This window comes from Lonchura striata, chromosome 2 (genome assembly GCF_046129695.1).
Source record: "Lonchura striata isolate bLonStr1 chromosome 2, bLonStr1.mat, whole genome shotgun sequence".
In the NCBI taxonomy this organism is placed as follows: Eukaryota; Metazoa; Chordata; class Aves; order Passeriformes; family Estrildidae; genus Lonchura; species Lonchura striata.
The window spans coordinates 25,525,091-25,542,821 of NC_134604.1; the positions used below are offsets into that span (position 1 = coordinate 25,525,091).

Consider the following 17,731-nt stretch of genomic DNA (forward strand, 5'->3'; position numbering starts at 1 on the left):
GGGTACATGCAGTATGAACATCCTATAAGGTTTTGTAGATATTCTCTATTAATACAAAATGGAATCTGTGTAGATACATTATTAATACCCTCTTAGCTGGCAAGAGAATGGTGATATTTTCTTATGAGAAATGTAATTGTTTAATATCAAACAGTATTATTTCAAAGATTTAATTGTGTAATTGAGGTCAGTAATCGCTCGGTCGTCCTCAGAGCAAGAGGAGCTTGCAGGGTAAAAGATTTATTGTCCTGAGCAAATTTTAATATTTCTGAAAAATGGAGAACTATTAATCCTGGCATGTGTTACTCTCAAACACAGTGAACTGATAAAACTTTGATCTAATTTTCTCTTTGAAGGGGCATTGGTGGGGTGTGGGAACGACTGTTAACTGGATGTGGCCTTCCGCTGGAAGCAGGGCGGAACACAAAGGCGAGGCACATTCAGCTGCACAGGAGCTCTCAGATTGTGCACAAGACAGCTATTGAGAGAACAAACTGTTCCAGTCCCCCTGTGCTGCAAGGGGAGGGAAGACAGAAGCGGTTTCCATGACCACAGGCAGCTTGGTGGTCATCTCTCGAAGGGATGCTATTTGCATTTGCACCCAGTGTGCACACACTTGTCTGTTTCTGGGAGTTCCAAGTACTATTTGCAATCCAGATCAAGCAACACATGTGCCAGTGGATTATGAGGTACATACATACATGCCAGTTGCACCAAATATATGGGTAATTTGTCGGTGTGAAGCCTATGAAGCCTGTTTGATACTGGGAGCTTCAGTATTAGTAGAAATGTCAGGCTTTGTTTTAATGAGAGGCTCTGAAAACTCTGATTTGTTTGGTTTGGGGTTTTTCTATATCTAAGTTGAACTAAAATTCACTGAAGGTGACAACAATAACAAAAAAGCCCATAAATTTTCATGGTGTCCCTCTCAAATGGAGCACTAAAGCAAAGCAAGAAAAAAAGAGTACCAGAATTGGTAGGCAGCAATGGGGACATACTACAGAGATGACCAGTTATTCTAAAAGCAAGAGTATTTCCCTGGGCATTTGGAGAGGAAGGCTTTCTGTGAAAACAGAAAGGCTGCACAATTTCTGTGATGAGCACAGGATCACATTTCCCTTGGATGCCAGCGGGAAAGGAAGTGGAGCATGTGTTGTTTTGCAGTATACAAGGAATTATACAGCAGTGCCGGTACAGGGAAAGAGTTTCTGGGATTTTTAAATGTTTAGAGTTGCGTAGAACTTTGCTTTAAGCGACACAGGCCTTTGAGGGAGGGATCTGTAGACTCCCCCTGCCTTCCAAAAGGGGGGAAAGGTGGGCTTTGGCTTTGGAGCTGGCTCCAGGGCTTGCAGCAATCAAAGCATAAGGCTCAGTTTCTGTGGAAAGAACAGACAGTACCACACAGGGCGAGGGCAGGACAAATAAATGAGGCAAATAGCCTATGCAGGCCAAAAGAAGCTTATAAATATATGAACCCAGGATGCCTGGACACAGCTGCAGCAGGCTGGCATGGAACCACCTAGAAACTATATCAAGGCTATACAACAGAGATGAAAGTGCAGCTACCAGCTTGTAAATACAGATGGGCTGCTTAGCTTTTTACAGATGTGGGCATTACATTTGCAGCTGAGCCCTGAGATCTGCTAATGAGAAAACTATCTGAGAGACTGAATATAATGAATTCATGGCAGTATGTGGTTTCCAGACATTTAAAAAGAAAGAGCTGTCCCTGTTAACAATGTTTTAGTAAGTCCTTGCTTTTAGAATATTCTCCAAACAAACACAGGAGCAGAAACAAATTATTTCTCTTAGGATAACCTTCCCTTTCTCAGTTACTTTGGCCAAGTATGTGGGGATAGCCAAGATTTAGACTCATACCTGAATTGGTCTTGACATCCAAAATTCAGTAACTAGATGCCAGATTGAACACTCTCAGTTCTATCTGTCTGTCAGGCAGGGAATCAGAGTGGGGAGAATGGGTTTGGGGAGCTCCTGAGAATAATCACTTTTGGATATGAACTTTAAAAAGTTGTGAGTCAGGTATGGAGAAACACAAGATTTTAGGGAGAATTTAAGCTGTCTACATCTGCTCAATGTATCCAGCCAGGCTGGGTAGACATGACAGCCATGTCTTATTCTGAAAGGCAGAAGTGCAGTTTTGCCCAGCTTGAGTGACAAAAATAAGTAGACTTTGCATACAAGAAGAAGGGGGAAGACATCTGGGTCATATAAAAAAAGATTTCTTTTCCCATTCCTCGTGCAACATATATGACATTTATTTTTACCTCCCAATGATTACAGGAAAAAATGATACAGGATATTTCATGAGAGAGAAACTAAAACTTGCAGAGCAGGTTTTTGGAGCCCAGAAGGACATGCTTACTAAGTCTGGCTCCACGATCCCAGAATCATGTTCTCCTGGGTACAATCTGTCCTGTGGCCCATTAAGTCAAAAGCTGAAACTTGCTGCTAAAAGCCATCAGCTCCTGCAAAATGGTGTTCTGCCAGTTCAGCCTGGAGGTTTCACTGCTCTTCTTCAAGCAATGCTGCAATTTACAGCTTTCCCTGCGTACAACGACTGCCATTCTCTGCTTTACTGAAATAGCTTCCTCAGGCCAATGCCAAGAGTGTGTTATTAGACCAGTAGCTCACTTCTGAACACAGTGATCCAGGTATGGCAATCCCCCAGCACCTGCTGAAAAAAGAGAGCAGCAATTTTTGAAACTCAAAAATTACTCCTCCCTTCATTCCTTTCCAAATGATGTGAATGCCAGATCCAAGTCAAGGCCAGCAATAGAGAACATGGAGGAAATATTCTTTTTCTATGTTATCTGAAAGGAAAACAACAACTAGCAAGGCATGCCAAGGCTACAAACTCACAGTGGAACCTGATGCTGTTAAAAACACACATTGCAGCAGGACAGATGGTGGGTTTATGCAGTGTCCTGCATTGATGAGAGAAGTTCACAGTGCAGCAGGGGCTCTTCCGTGGGCTCGGGCTGACTTAGCCCCAGCAGAGCTCTGGTTTCAAGGAAATCTGTTTCACCATCATTGACAGCATGTGGCTGCCACCTCCCCTCTCTCTCTAGATGATATTTGCTCCACTAGCAGGCACAGGAAACATTCTTTGTTCTTCATCTTATCTCAGAGTCTCCCATTAGGACCATGTAATTCCTTTAAGAAATTTCTCCCCACTTTGCATGTGTGTGTATTGTTTCTGTGCCTGTGACTGGTGTGCACACCCATGTATGAACCCTTCTGTGGGCCACCTGTACACACACACAACACACACACACACACACACACACACACAATGTTTACAGTGAGTTAACTCTCTTATTCATTTGGATTAAATGTGCAAACCCTAAGCAGCAAGATATCTCTGTTCTCTTTCTTGCCACATAGAGCTTCCAGCACCTAGAGGATAGGTGTGATGTGAAATCATATCACCACAGCATCTTGAAGAGGCAGAAGAGATTACAGACTACTAGGCTTAAATATTTTCTCTAGAGCTCCAAACCATCACTATGGCCTTTTTGATTCTAGGAAAAAATCTATTACAAATTGTTATCAATGTAAAGTTACCAGCATCTTCTGTACTTGAATTGTGGAGGATTCTTCCTAACACCTCCCTGGTCCCCAGCCATAAATACAGCACTCTCCCTTGGTCCCTGCTGGCCAGCATGGGGGCATTTTACCTCGCTCATAGGAGCTCAATAAGATGCAAAATATGACAAGCTGGTAGAAAGGAGAAATAGACACATATTTCATTACTGAAAGGGAAACAAAAAGAAGGCTGCAGCAATGCTGGATAATAAATAGATTTAAAATGTTTCTGTCTAGTACTTTTATGCCTACACAAGTTTCTCAGAATGAGATGGGAGGTAAAGGAGGAAAGGAAAAGCAATGTGTACACTCTGTGGAAGGACCAAAACTCCAGCCTGGTGATCAAACCTCTCAGGTAACTCTGTCAACATAGCAGAGAAACAGAGGGAAAGAAAGAATGGGGAGGGAGAGGAGGGGGAAAGTCAGGACTAATGGCAGCTTTGAAGCAGAACAGCACAGAAAAGAGATGAGAAATATCACAGGAGAGAAATGACTAGCTGAGGAATAAATGTATTAAAAGAGCAGATTTATAGTCTAAGTGGCCACACAGGTCTCCTGCGGGCTTGATAGTAGAGTAAACCTGTCATGGATACAGCCTGGTTGTATGGCAAGGCAATCCGTGGGAAAAAGCTCTGCTAATCCATCCAGGCGGTGCTGTGCATGATCACCAGGATGCTCTCCCCAGCACCAGCCCTCCACAAAGTACAGCACAGGTCACTGAGGACCCTGCTTGCCCTGCAGGAGCAATAATGCAGGGAAAGCTACCTGGAGAGACATGAGGAGCATGTGTGTGCTGTTGCTTGACAGGCAGGGCTACGTGTCCATCAGCTCTGAGTCGTGTGTGTGTTGCACAGCTGGATGCAGCGGCCTGAATTCACAAAATGCCATCCAATTTCTATCCAAAATCTTTCCTCTTCTTGCTGGTGTGTTTTATTGCTGCTGCTCCTAACAACTGTGCACCAAACATTTAGAATTATGTGCCCACTTGCAGCCACTGCAACACAATTTATTCAGCTCACCAGTAATCCTGAAACTGGCCTAGCTTGTAGTTTGATTTGCACAAAGCCCAGGACATATAGTTCCAGTAAATTCTTAATCCAAAAACCAGTTTCAGACCCAGTAGGATAACTAATCAGAGCTGCCACCAACCCTCCTTACCTCGTCCCCAGAATCCCTGGAGTCAGCTGACACCCCCAAGTTAGTTTTAGTCTGGGCTATTTCCTCTCTGAACACAATGCATCAGCGTGCTCGCCAAAAGCTGGCACCTCAGGCATGGAAACCAATTCTCCGTGCTATCTGCACAGGTTTGGTCATGGGATAATGAAAGCCTGAATTCAAAACCCACTAAAGCTATTATAGCTATAAAGAGGGAAGGAGGGAGAGCTTGGGAGAAGAAGACAGACACAGAGGCCTATTTCTGACTACAGGTGCATAACAGGGAAGCAGTCTTAAATACTCTGACATGTGAGAAGGGAATACTGTCCTTCTCTACTGCTAAGCCACTAGGGACATACTATTTGAGCTTTGCCATTTCCACTTAAAAATGAGGACTACCTCTAGCACCTGAAGCGTGAATCACAGGCAGCTGTTCAATGACCCAAAATAGAGGAAATGAGAAAGCACTCAAAGTAGTTGTATTAATTGCACATGTACATCACAGTGTGCATACCTACTAGCATGTGCAACTTACTGTTGCCTGGGAGAAGTAGAGCAAAGATTGAAACTCTTTGCTTTCTGTGCTATTCTCATATGAGAATTTTCAAGATATGAATAATAAAAAAAAACCTTATAGAAGTGACTGTTGGTGTGATAAAAGAACCAGGGAAATTCATCTTTTTCTTCCCAAACTTTTCCTATCAGATCTCTGCATGCTAACAGGGATTTAAAATTGTCTATTCTCACCATCCAGCAGCACAACCAGATCCTACCTTGCAGCACTGTCAAAGCTTCCTTGTCCCAAACTCAGACTAGAGGGTACAGTGATGACGGCACAATGTTTTTATGAGTGTACCTATTCTCATTTTGGTATGAAGACAGATCTCTGTATCACCTCATATTGGATCCACATTTATGTGACAGATTGGTCCTATTATGTAGGGCTTAAAAGGGAAAGGGGCAGAAGGTTCAAAATGCATGCATACAAGTGGCAGCGCCACTGTAAGAAAGCACAGGGGATACAGGTGGAGGGAGAAGGGGATAGGCTGAGACAACACTACATGTTTTTATGTCTCCATGACTCTAGCAGCCTGCTAAACCCTGAGAGAGCACCACATGGCCTTGAAACGTGCAGGGAGCTACAGTACATCCCCAGCTGTGCCCACGTTGCTGTGATAAAGCAGTTGCTTCTGGCCAGGAGACAAGTTTCTACTGACTTGCCCATTAGGCATCCCCTCTCTTGCTGAGCTCACTGGGAGTCATGATGCAGAAGGTGTCACCAGAAGCAAGATGGGTCCAACCAGCTGATAGTTAAAACTGCTTTCCAACAAAGAAACATCGCCTAAATCGGTGGGTGATTGCAGAAACTCAGCAGTAGTGGCAGCACTTGCTGAGATCATCAGAGCTCTCTGAATGGAGCTGTTTTCTCCAAAAAGTAAGGGCACAGTTATCTCCACAATAAAAAGTGGCATGGTGACATAGCACCTCATTTCAGCTTCAAGCAGCAGTCTCACCAATAAAAAAGTGTGAATTCCTTAACTCTGTGCATGTGCGTGCACAGAATTTGTGCTCCATTGCCCCCCTAAAGGGCACTTCACAGAGTAGGCCAAACTATGTCCTGGCAGCAGAAGTAGAGAAATCCAAGCTCATTCACTTTTACCAGAGGAATTTCAGTGAATGATTATTTAAGAATGTAGTAACATAAAGGAACCAACAGAGAACAGTCTGTAATTTGCTAGGCACTGTCAAAGCACTGAGGAAGAAACAGCTCCTCTTTAAGTGCCCACACTTTAGTAGCTAGACCTGACACTGATGCAGTGAGTTATAGACACATTGCATTTTAAGTACTTGTGTTTTCTTGCATTGTTTCTATAATATCTCGGTGCCTTGTGGTAGAGTATTTGCATTCTTAACGCTTCTGTAAAGCAGATGCCATTTCTGTATCTCAATGGTGAACTTGGGCAGTAGGGGACTAAATGGCCTGTCCCACATCCCACAGGCTGTATCTGACACCAGGAAATTGAACCTTCATCTCCCAAATGCCAAACAGCCTCCTAATTGATGCCCCTTTGTTCTTGTACCTCTCCTCTAGTTTACACTTAACAATCAGGCAGTTAATACCCTTTGTGAAAAGTGGGAGCTTTCCTTCTGCTATCTCTCTGTTCTTCTCAGGACATATATTATTTATCTTCAAGATCCAAGCCCCTTTGAACACACATACTCCTCATCTGACACCTGGACAATGTTGGAGGACTGGTCTGATGCCTTTACTTTCATTGTCCAGATGAAGAAAGTGTGAAACAGAGATATAAAAACACACCTAAGAGCTAACATTGTTTATCTTTCTCTTAAGGTTGGCCTAAACCTTACACTATAAACCTACTACTTCACACCCAGACAGCCCAGTGCTCCCCATCACACTTTAATACAATTTCTAACTTCACCACAAACTCGTAATTTCTAACTGCATCAGAGGCTGGAAGGCCTCACAAGGCCCAAATCTGAGGCCTAGGCTGGAGTAGCTCAAATCTCATTCCAAACATAAATCATGACCTCTCTCTCAGAAATGCTGCAACACCTAAGCAATGACCCTTATAGTAATCTTAGGAGAAGATTTGGTCCTGCAAAGCAGATGCTTCTTTCAGAGCTGCTCAATAAAGCTGAGGGACTGTTCCTCCTATATGTAGTCACTTTGAACATATCCCCCTGTGCTTTTCCCTGCCTTCTGCTCACCGTGAGGACTGAGCCTCTGCTGACTGCTGTGTGCTGTTTTCTGGGCTGGTGGACTCTCTGAAGGTGGGTTGGCATTTTTTGTTCCTAGGTTTGTCCACTCAGCTCATATGAGAGAAAAAAAAGCCTTAGCCACAAGAGGAGACTGTCCAGTGCATATCCCACAAGAAGGTAAGACATCAGAAAGGCCCATATAACTCTTTTTAAGCAAACAACCACCATCTTTCATAAAAGACATTAGAGCTCAGCTTTCCCTCATGAATCACAGGAGAGTGAGGGGGAGTAACGCCATCGACCTCAGTTCTCAGTGAAATGGATTTACCCAGACAGCTCAAGCCCTCTTCACATCTTTAATAAAGTCATTCCCATCTACCTGCCTGAATAAAATTCTTCCTAACAGTCTCTTTGGTCAAAGGTCCCAGCTGCTGCCGTTGGTTTTGTTTTCAATATGCACCTCACACTTAGGCTGCTTTTGTGCTCCTTTGCAGTGTTCAATGGAACAATTATTGATGAACAACAATCTCCAGAATGATGCCCCCCTCCTTCCCTGTTGCTAAAATTCAGAGACAGAAAAAACCCTCAAGAGTCACTGGGATTGATGAGCTATTAGCAGCACCTGCATCATTCTCAATGTTACCTCCATCTCATGCAGGACCAGGCTGCAGCAGGTGGGTTCCCACTTACCTGTATTTGCCTACCTTCCATAAGTATAGGCTTCTTAGATTAACTCCTGAGCTCTGGGGAGAAATACAGGATTTGTAGTCTGTGTCCCTCCACAGTATCAAATTTACATTCCATGCCTGTATCACTCACACCTACTTCCACACAGCTGCCCAGTCCCACATCCTCTTATACCACCACATGCACACATCTCACAAATTCAGGTTTGCTGTCACATTGCCATAAACACATTTTGCTTTCTGGTTCTTCCTACGTCAATGTCTCTCCTCCACTCCATTTGCACAGGTCCCCAGGAGGCACACTAATACCATCATGCTATAGCTGAAGACTCAAGCTCACCCTTGAGCCTGAACACTCCATTTACCATCCTCACCTCCAGGTGCCTCACAGTATTGCTCAGGCTTGCTCTGTGTTGTGCTGCTGCTGAGAGAGAAGGAATCAGTCTTGGTTGAGAGAAGAGGGATGGTTCAAACCTAAACCCTGCCCAGACAGATAGAGATAGCTGATGTCCACGTGTGAGCTCATGCTGAGGCACAGAGCACAAAGACAAGGACTGATGGAATGAAAATGTCTCGCTTGTACATCTCTGGTACAATGCTATACCTCCTTCACTAATAAATATGAATTTACTGGGGCGCCTGCTGAATGTCACTTGTCTTTAAATGTCTCTTGATGATACTCAATCTCCCATCTCTCATGGTTAGGTAGAAGTGATGAACAAAGAGAGACAGTAAACTCTGTTCCAGCCCTACAGTGTACTGCAAGAGGGAAACAGATGGTTTAATATATTATCTGTCTTCCTCTTTCCAACAAATCCTGGTACTTGCAGAAGTGCTAATCACCCAGAGCCCTAGGGGGTAAATTTTTGCCCTGCCCAGATAAACAGTTTCCATTGCATGTATTCCATTATCCTCGTACTGTCCATCTTGATTCCCCTTCCCTGAAGATACCAGTTTCAGAGATTAAAGAGAAGAATAGTCTTCTGCTGCCATTTTTGTGTTTGGTTTTTCCAGTGAACAAGTCAGAAAGTGCAAGTCCCCTCGCACAGTTCCACCCTGACTAACCATAAACAGAAACAGATAGATTGTCACATGTACCAGCTCTTCCCATGTGATGCTGCTCTACAACATGCAATCTGTCACAGCAAACAGCACATGCTGACACAGATCTTCCCAGCCAAACCCACGGAGCCACAGTGACAAGAAGATTACAGAACAGCCTGGTCACTAAATTACCCAGCAGCTATGAGACAAGCCTTCTGAATTGCCTTGTTATTATTTCCCTAATACAGTCTGCTACAGCATCTGGCAGTGCGGTGCGTTTCAGGGCTAAGCATGCAATAAAACTGTGTGATTAGATAGTTAACTGTCTTGTGATAACAAGGTGGGGATTTGCAACCAGCTAGGAAAGGAGGGATTCTTTCTAACAGAGCACAATCCAGCCAGGAAAGCTCAGAATCCAGGCTGAAACACACATGATTATGCCCTTTAAAGGAAAATCCCCATGTGAGATTTCACTGGTGGGTGAGAAGGGAGGCATAAGGATTAGGGCTGGTTTTGTTTTTCTCTTTTCTTTTCCAACGTTAATTCCCCCATACAGGCTGGTCAGCAGAGAGCAGTGATTACCTCTGTCAGGGGGAATGGGGAGGGCAGCTTACTGTGTTTAGTCCTCCAGGGAGAATTGCAAGGGTCTGTGCAGCTCTAAGCTCAGCTCCTGGGAACCACAGATGTTAGGGAGCCTACTATTAGACTCCTGTGGTTGTGCCAGTACCACACATTTATCTTCTAAGGACTGGGCACATAGGGGTTGACAACAGAAAAGCCTACCCAGCCCCAGCTGCCTTCTCTACCCTAATCTATAGACATCCAACCTCTCCCAAGGGTGAAGCAGTGACACCCAGAGAAGAGCATAAGTCCCATATTTGAAAGTGGAAGTGCTGTCCTCAGGGTAAGAAAAGAGGGTGTGATCAGTCTCACACAAATTAACCTTTACAAAACCCTTTCAGATTCTAATTATCTGGCATCATGTAGTTACAGGAAAGTTGCCATGTAATTTGCTGTGTAGGTGGATACTTAGGATACTTGTCAGGTAATTTCTGTGTAGGTGTGCAAAGGTTTACCATGGGTGAGTGATGACTTTTACAGAATGGAAGTAGGGGGCAATCTGACTTCTCATGTCTCTTCTCCACCTGCCAGGAGGCAAATACCATATTCCTACAAACTTCCTATTCATAGCTCTTAATATGGGGCATAGCTGGTGAATGGGTTGCTTTTCTGCTACTGTCTGTGCAAACAAAGAATGGTGATTCTTACCCTGAGGAACAGTTCACACTCAATAGGTCAGGCTGTCTCATAGACAGATTCCTAAGACCCAGATTCTGGTTCTGTCCCCCACAGATGGGCCCCAACACAGTGTGATTTGAGACTAGATGAGGCATAAAACCTTTTCACTCATAACCATCTCCAGTCACAGCTTAGCACTCTTAGCACTCACTGGTATTTATCTCCTTACAACTGTGGATTTTGGTTTTCAGATTTTTTTGAAGCAGCCCTTTGATTTCTCTCCTAGTCCCCTTCCCTGGCACTGTTACCCAAACAGGGAGGCAAAGCACATGCAGTTATTTGCAGTTATTCCATATGCAGTTCTGGGACAGCTCTGACCTTTTTCTGTTTGTGTACAGCCTGTTTGCATGTGTCCAGCAAAATGCATTCCCTTGCACCTCATACACACACATACACTATAGTTTCAACTTCATTCTCTTTCTGCATCAGCCTACAATGACTTGTGACACTGAACACATCCTTTTGTACCGGGAGGGGTTTTATAAACTGTGGTTGGCTGGACATGCGAAGAAGCTCTTAAATGGAAATGCTCTTATGCTTAAATTGGTTTGAATCTTCTTCCAATCCAATAATTTTCTTCAGCTCATGTGTTCAGAACTCTCATACCCTGTTACATCTGTGATAAGCTGAGTCCCAATCTTAGACACTCTGCTCCCTTAACATCAGGGTACCTCAGTGTTTTTATCTACTCCAAGCAGCTCTATTTTACATCCTTCCCAGAAGAGAGATGCTCATGTCAGATCTCCACAGCAGACCTACCACAGGAGAGCTCAAAACAAGCAGTGGGCAGATTACTCATTACATACAATTTATTTAACAGATTCTGTCTTTTTTTTTTTTTTCCCCCTGCGGATAGATGGTCTATGAACAAACTTTTATGCATTTATTATTGTTTATTATTTATTTATGCAAAATTGTTCAATGAATATTTTACATGGGCAAATTTCAGTCTGGGTGTTTGTAATGAGCTTTCATTCGATTAGAGAATTCTGAATATTCATAATGTCTAATTGGCCATCTCAGTCACATGGTATTTTTTTCTGTCCCCTTACTAGAAGACTTAACTTTTATTAACTACTTCCATCCCAAGGAAATTTCTTCTCTGGAGTGAAAGGAGGAGAGTGATTGGCCTGAAGATGTTATAAAACATAGATTGTTGCAAAAGAGACAATTCTGAGGCTGTCTTTATGGCAAAAAGCAGAGCTTTGCCAAGATCTGCAAGCCAGTTTTCCTACTAGAGTCAGTGTCTTCATAGCAAAACACCCCAGGTATGCTCATGGAGGCTTTTTCCTCTCCAGGGTTAAGTAGCCAAGCAATTCACTAGCCTTGCATACAGTCAGGTTGTTTCAGTCTTGGCTGGATGTCTTTGTACATTACTGCTACTTACATGTAGATATACTAGGGCTAAATTTGGTCACGTTTAATGCAGGAGGCTCCACTTCAGTTAGTGCACACTCCTAACTCTTCCTATGGACTTCCAAAGCCTGATTATCATCCTCTTCTATTGGGGAAACATCAGATGAACTGCTTCCTAATCCTGGCTATCTCTCCATTGACTGTAAAGAGCCCACAGCCAATGTGGCTACAGGCATTTGTGCTGTCAATTGCAGACATTTAGTAATAGGCAATTTCCTTCATTCTGAAGCAGAAGTGGACATTATCAAACTGCCTGATGCTTAGGAGTAGGCACAGTAGAAGGAAAACATATTTGAACTGCAAAGAGCATGGCAAAATCTCAAACCAGCATTTCATACACTTTGTGATGTGCCCAGAGTATCAGAAACATGGCAAGAAGGAATAAGAAGGGCAGAGGGGCAGAACTAGGAGAATTAGTGGCATTACCCTATATATGATTTGGTCATTTCAGCCTTTTCTTATGGAACCTTTGTGCTTCTGGAAGGGTCACATCTGAGAAAAAGGCTTGCCTAGGGTCCTGAATCCTAGACCCTAAATCTATGTCTGCCCCCTGGTTCCTGCTGCATGCCAGGACAGGTGTGCATGGCACTGTCACAGGGCACACACAGGCATCTGGAGAGCAGTACACAATGAGAAAAGCCTGAAAAGTCTGTGGACTGTGGTGCCATTTGGAGCTGTTGCTCCTTTCTGAAAGCAAGCTCCAGTTCTGCTGTTCTAATTCTTTAGTGTGGGGCTAGGAATTGAACTCATTTTGGTTGAACATGCAATTGAATGCAGGGACATAGACAATAAAATACTCCAACACTCTTTCCTCAATCAAAGAAATTACATTATATTAATGCAAGGTAGCTTGGGTTGACTTTACCTGTGTTAAAGCCAGGAAATGTAAAAAATGATGGTTCCCACAGCAACCTTAACTCACCCATGTTGCACATATCTAATAAGGCAGAGTTAACAGCATACACATGAATATAAAATACTACTCAAGCAAATCTCAGCCATCAAGTTGCATTAATATTGATTTGTTTCTTTTAATAATAGATTGTCCTACCATTGCTTTCAAGAGAGATTTTTATGAAACTATTTTTTTTTAGGTTAAGATTAGAAAAGAAAAACCCAGCATATTTTATTCACGTTTGATATTTAAAAGAGGCGACATTGTTTCTCCATATGAGGAAACTGACAAATAGGTAGAATTCAGTCCTCATTTTTACTGTATTACAGTAATTTCAGTTATGGAGTTTTTAATTAAAAATTTGAAACCTAAGTGTGATGACAGCCAGAAGAGACATGATCAAATTTATTGAAAAAGATATGAGGTATTAATCTCCGCCTTCACAGACTAGGTTTCCTTTATTTCTATCACTGAGCTGAACCCAGTGCTAGTAATAAGTCATCTCATTGATGGGTACCAGCCTCAGATACAGTTCATTCAGGGCTATACTAGACTCCTACCCAAATTATCTAATTACCCAAATTAGTAATATTAAAATTAAAAAAGAAAAAAAAAAGCTAAAAAGAAACACAGGATCATGATATAAAGGGATTACTGATGTTTGTGCATGCTGCTTAAGATGTGGCATGTGTGTTGAATTTTGCTTTTTGGTACAGACACATGAAGATCAGCTACTTGATGTCCTGAAAGGCACAAGTGAAATGAACAGCAAAGCTGTGTGGGTATTTTAACCCTAAATAACTGGAGGTGATGTGATATAACCTGAGAACATAGATGCTGCTAAAAATGATCACCTTTCACAATGTGTCTTACAGAGGGTCTAGACTGAACAGAAATGAAATTAAATTGTGCCCAGAGATTAGGACTCTGCAGAGAGACATGGATGACTGGCATTGTTCCTGTGGTGCTGCAGAGATGCTCGGGCAGTGTGTGGCAGGAGAGCTGTGGGGGCTGCAGGGAAACCCTCTCTGAGTAGTGCAAAGCCAGGCAGTGTGCACAGCACCCTGGAAAACCTGGTAGCTCTTCCCAAAGGAGGAGCTGGCACCGGTGACCACAATTTTAGCAGTTCTCTGGCCAAGAACTAGAGTGCTCACAACCCTGTGGCCAGATCTCACCACACTCCATGGCAGCATTCTGGAGTCACTGCAGCACACAGCTCTGTTCTTAAAAGACACCCTCAGGCACAAAGAAAAATGAATGAGCACCAGGAATTCGGCTGGTTCCTTGAGAGTCATTCAGTCAAGGGAAAAATATCCTTTTTCTAGGACCCTGACACCTGCCTCAGAAATTAATCATCAGGGAAAAAAAAAATATCAAGCCTGTTGGAATCCGTGGTATTGATGATTCTGAGATTGTAAAAAGTCTCTGTCTTTCTGCCCCGTTGCCAAAGAAGAAGTCATAATTCGTCTGTGCTGTTTTCAAGGTTGTTTATTCTTGCTTATCTCTAACATGTTCTGCTGCCCTGCCGCAGCTCTGTCCTGCAGGGCAGCGTGTGGGGCTCTGCCCTCAGTGGGATGTTACAAACATTAAATACCAGAAACTACCTGTGCTATATTTACAATAATGTGCCAATATCTGTCACCTACGTTGAACAGTGTGTCCCCAGCCTAAACCAACAGAAAAATGCCAACACTACAGTGAAACATGGAGGGCATGAAGAAGGAGAAAAAGGACAAGACACACCCAATTTCCTCCATCTTGTGCCCTTTGGACCCCTAATCTAGAATCGTAAAATTTTATTTTTGCACCCTTGCCATACTTAATTATTAGTTATATCAAACACTCAGAGCTGGTAATTCATCCTGTAAGATTGAAAACTCTTTTCCATGGACAGAGATCACAGACAGTGTCTCTGGGGGCTCTGTCCAGGGGGGGTTCCTGACCCCCTGCCAGGGTCCCAGGCCTTCCAGGGCAGCCAGAGGGAAGCCCTGGATTCCCACACAAGCCAAACAGCATCCTAGACTGCGTGTTTCATTTCGTTTCGGTTTTTAAGACAAAAAAACCCCTCTAATTTGATTCCAAAGTGCTTGTAATACCATCTCCCCCAGCCTCTTGTGTAAAGTTTCCGGCTCCTCCTTTAAATGAACTTGCTAAACGTTGGAGTCCCTGCCTGGCTGGAGGCACTATCTGCTCCATCGGAGGAGCTGGCTGCTCACCTGGCAGCTCTCATTAGCGGCAGGCAGGGACTCAGCTGCGCCGGCTTTGATAAGCCCGACTCCACTCTCACAAGTACACCGCAAAGCAATTAAAACAGCAAAGGGCCCTTTCTTCCCCCTACCATCCTTCTTCTTCCTCCTCCAAAGCTGAATAAAAATGATTTGATAAATCATTCTTTTCAGAACTAAGCACTCAGGCGAAGGAAGGGGGAGGAGGGAGAACCCACGCAGGGGAGGCAAGTCGCTCCCGAGGAGCCATTGTTAGCTCGGATCCCCAGCTCGGCGGCCGTCAGGAGCTCGGGGTGGGGCAGCGGCACAGCGACACTCATCGCCATCCGTGTCCCACTGCTCCCAGAGCTCTGGCTGTGCCCCGTGTGTGCACACCGGGGTGCGGAATGGATGGGAGTCGGGCAGGCGTTTAGGACAGGGTCAGCCCGGTGTTACTATACTGCTTGCCTTTGTAATGAACAGGGCTTATGCCTTTATTAATGTTCAGCTCTTTATTAAAAAGATTAGTGGGCAGAGGGCTCGACACGGAGCTCGCCCCTGCTGTTGTAGCTTTTTCCAGGTAGCCGAAGGGGGAGAAGACGTGCAGAGTCTTTCCCTGGAGTCTCCGTGGCACACTGGTAGCTGGAGGTGAAGAGGTGTGCAGTCTGTATCTGAAGTCCCAATCAGCAGACCGTCCTCTCTCCTTTCCTCCTGGCACACTGGTAGCCCAAGGGTGAGGGGATGTGCAGAGCCTGCTGCCGAAGTCCAGCAGCAGCTGTCCCCTCTCCTTCCCTCCTGGTAACACCAGGAAGAGTGTCTGTTTCCTTGTGCCTGCTTCCCACAGCCCAATCCAGTCTGGTCCCCTGCAGGTGGAGATGTGGTTCCCTTTTCCCCAACCAGCGCACCCATCCAGCCCCCTCCACTGTGCCCAGCCTTCCATTTAGGGGTGTTTTTATCCCCAAAACCCCCTCCCATGATTCCACTGGTCTCTCTATTTTGCATCCCAGTCCTAGAATGGTATTGTGTGTGTGGAGTGTAGGTGATTCCCAGGAGCAATTGGCTAATTAATATTTCAATGACAGTACTTAGTTCAAGCCAAGTGTCCCAGCAAGGCTGTTTTGTTCATAACACCTTTAGACGAAGTGCAGGCACAGCTCAATTCCCTCAGCATCTGAATTCCTCTGACTTAAAATATGGAAGAAAACCCTCAGCAGGCTGATAAAAACCCCACAGTTTGGAGGCACCTGGCTACGCTACCACTGCCACCATAGCAGGAGCCAGAATTGTGTTACAGTGTGTTCATGAGCATTCTGTTCCCCATTCCCCGGGACCCTGTGACTCTTATCAAGATAACCCTGGACCCCTCCTTCCTGCCCCAATGGGGTTGGCAGAGAGCCAAGAAGCCCTCCCTGTCCAAAGTCTAGATAAACCCCTGACATTTCCTGTTCGTCCTCTTTGCCCTGCTCCCCCCATGGACACCACAGAATAAAGAGAACTGAACCAACATATATTGGGGTAAGAGCCTCTTTTGGAAATCTTTGCCATCTCCTGATATTCCTCCCCTCACAGCCTCGGATCTCTGGGCTAGCCTGATAATTTAGGGGGCTGAGAGGGGGGGAAACATCATAAACTAGGGGACAAAAACCCTCATCAGGCTGATAAAATCCCCACAGTTTGGAGGCACCCGGCTATGCTACCACTGCCACCATAGCAAGAATCAGAATTGTATGTTTGAAACAGCCCTGGGGTGTTGCTGTCTCTCTGCAGTGTAGGACCAGTGCACTGTGTTTTTCTGGGACTCCCACACACTGAAATAACCCTCCTGATTACAGAGAAGTAGAAAAGATGGGGAAGTCTGGGTACCACCTAGATTAGATTAAGTGATGCACTGAAGTGCCTACTGATTAATGTGGAACTAACACAAGACCTCCTGCAGGAAGCAGAAACAAAGATGGGACTCAGGGACTCGGGAAGAGAGGAAGGGTTGGCATGGCAATAACACAGCTCACAGTCAGAGACCTGCTGCTGCAAACTGGGCTTGGCATACACAGAAGGGAGCACCTGATGGCCAGGGATTGAATGGGAAGGCTTAATTGAGACTGCACTATCCAAGGACAGACATGCTAAAACATTAGCCACTACTTAGGCTCTGTCTATGTTTTTCAAATGTATCTGTAAAATTGCTTTTATTAAATGGGATTCTGACAAGTGCTTGAATTTACAGCCTGCACAGCAATCAAGTACCATCATGGGGATTGGCCAACCACCTCTGAAACTCTGTGTCTCTCCTTACTTAGTCTGTGATCATGATCTGGTGGGTGAGTCAGGCTTTCCAGTTCTCAATCTGGGAATTATCTGCCATTTCCCACAACGTTAGCAACTGCAGTTTGTAATGAGAAGAGATGCAAAGAAAAATGTTAATTTAGAAAAAACAAAAAACAAACCAACCCTAATAAAAGTACTGCGCACAAAGGTTTCCAGTAAGCAGAACATACCCACTACAATCAAAAATAAAACAACTGTAAAACTGCAAAATGCTGCTCCTTTTCCCCTATGTCACAAAACCACCTGACTCACATCAGGATGCACTCTGAGTAAAGAAGGGTTAACATGCAAGGTGTTCTATACAATGTCTTCAGAGAAGAATTCTCTCTTGCTGGCACCTACAGAAACACTAATGGTTCATCCACTTAGGTGACAAC

General features: G+C 44.3%; 1 protein-coding gene across 1 annotated transcript in view; it reads right to left on the reverse strand.

The window, feature by feature from the left end:
* The window catches only part of LSAMP (limbic system associated membrane protein), a 1,016,243-nt gene that overhangs the window by 405,412 nt on the left and 593,100 nt on the right, over positions 1 to 17,731 (reverse strand). The window lies entirely within an intron of this gene.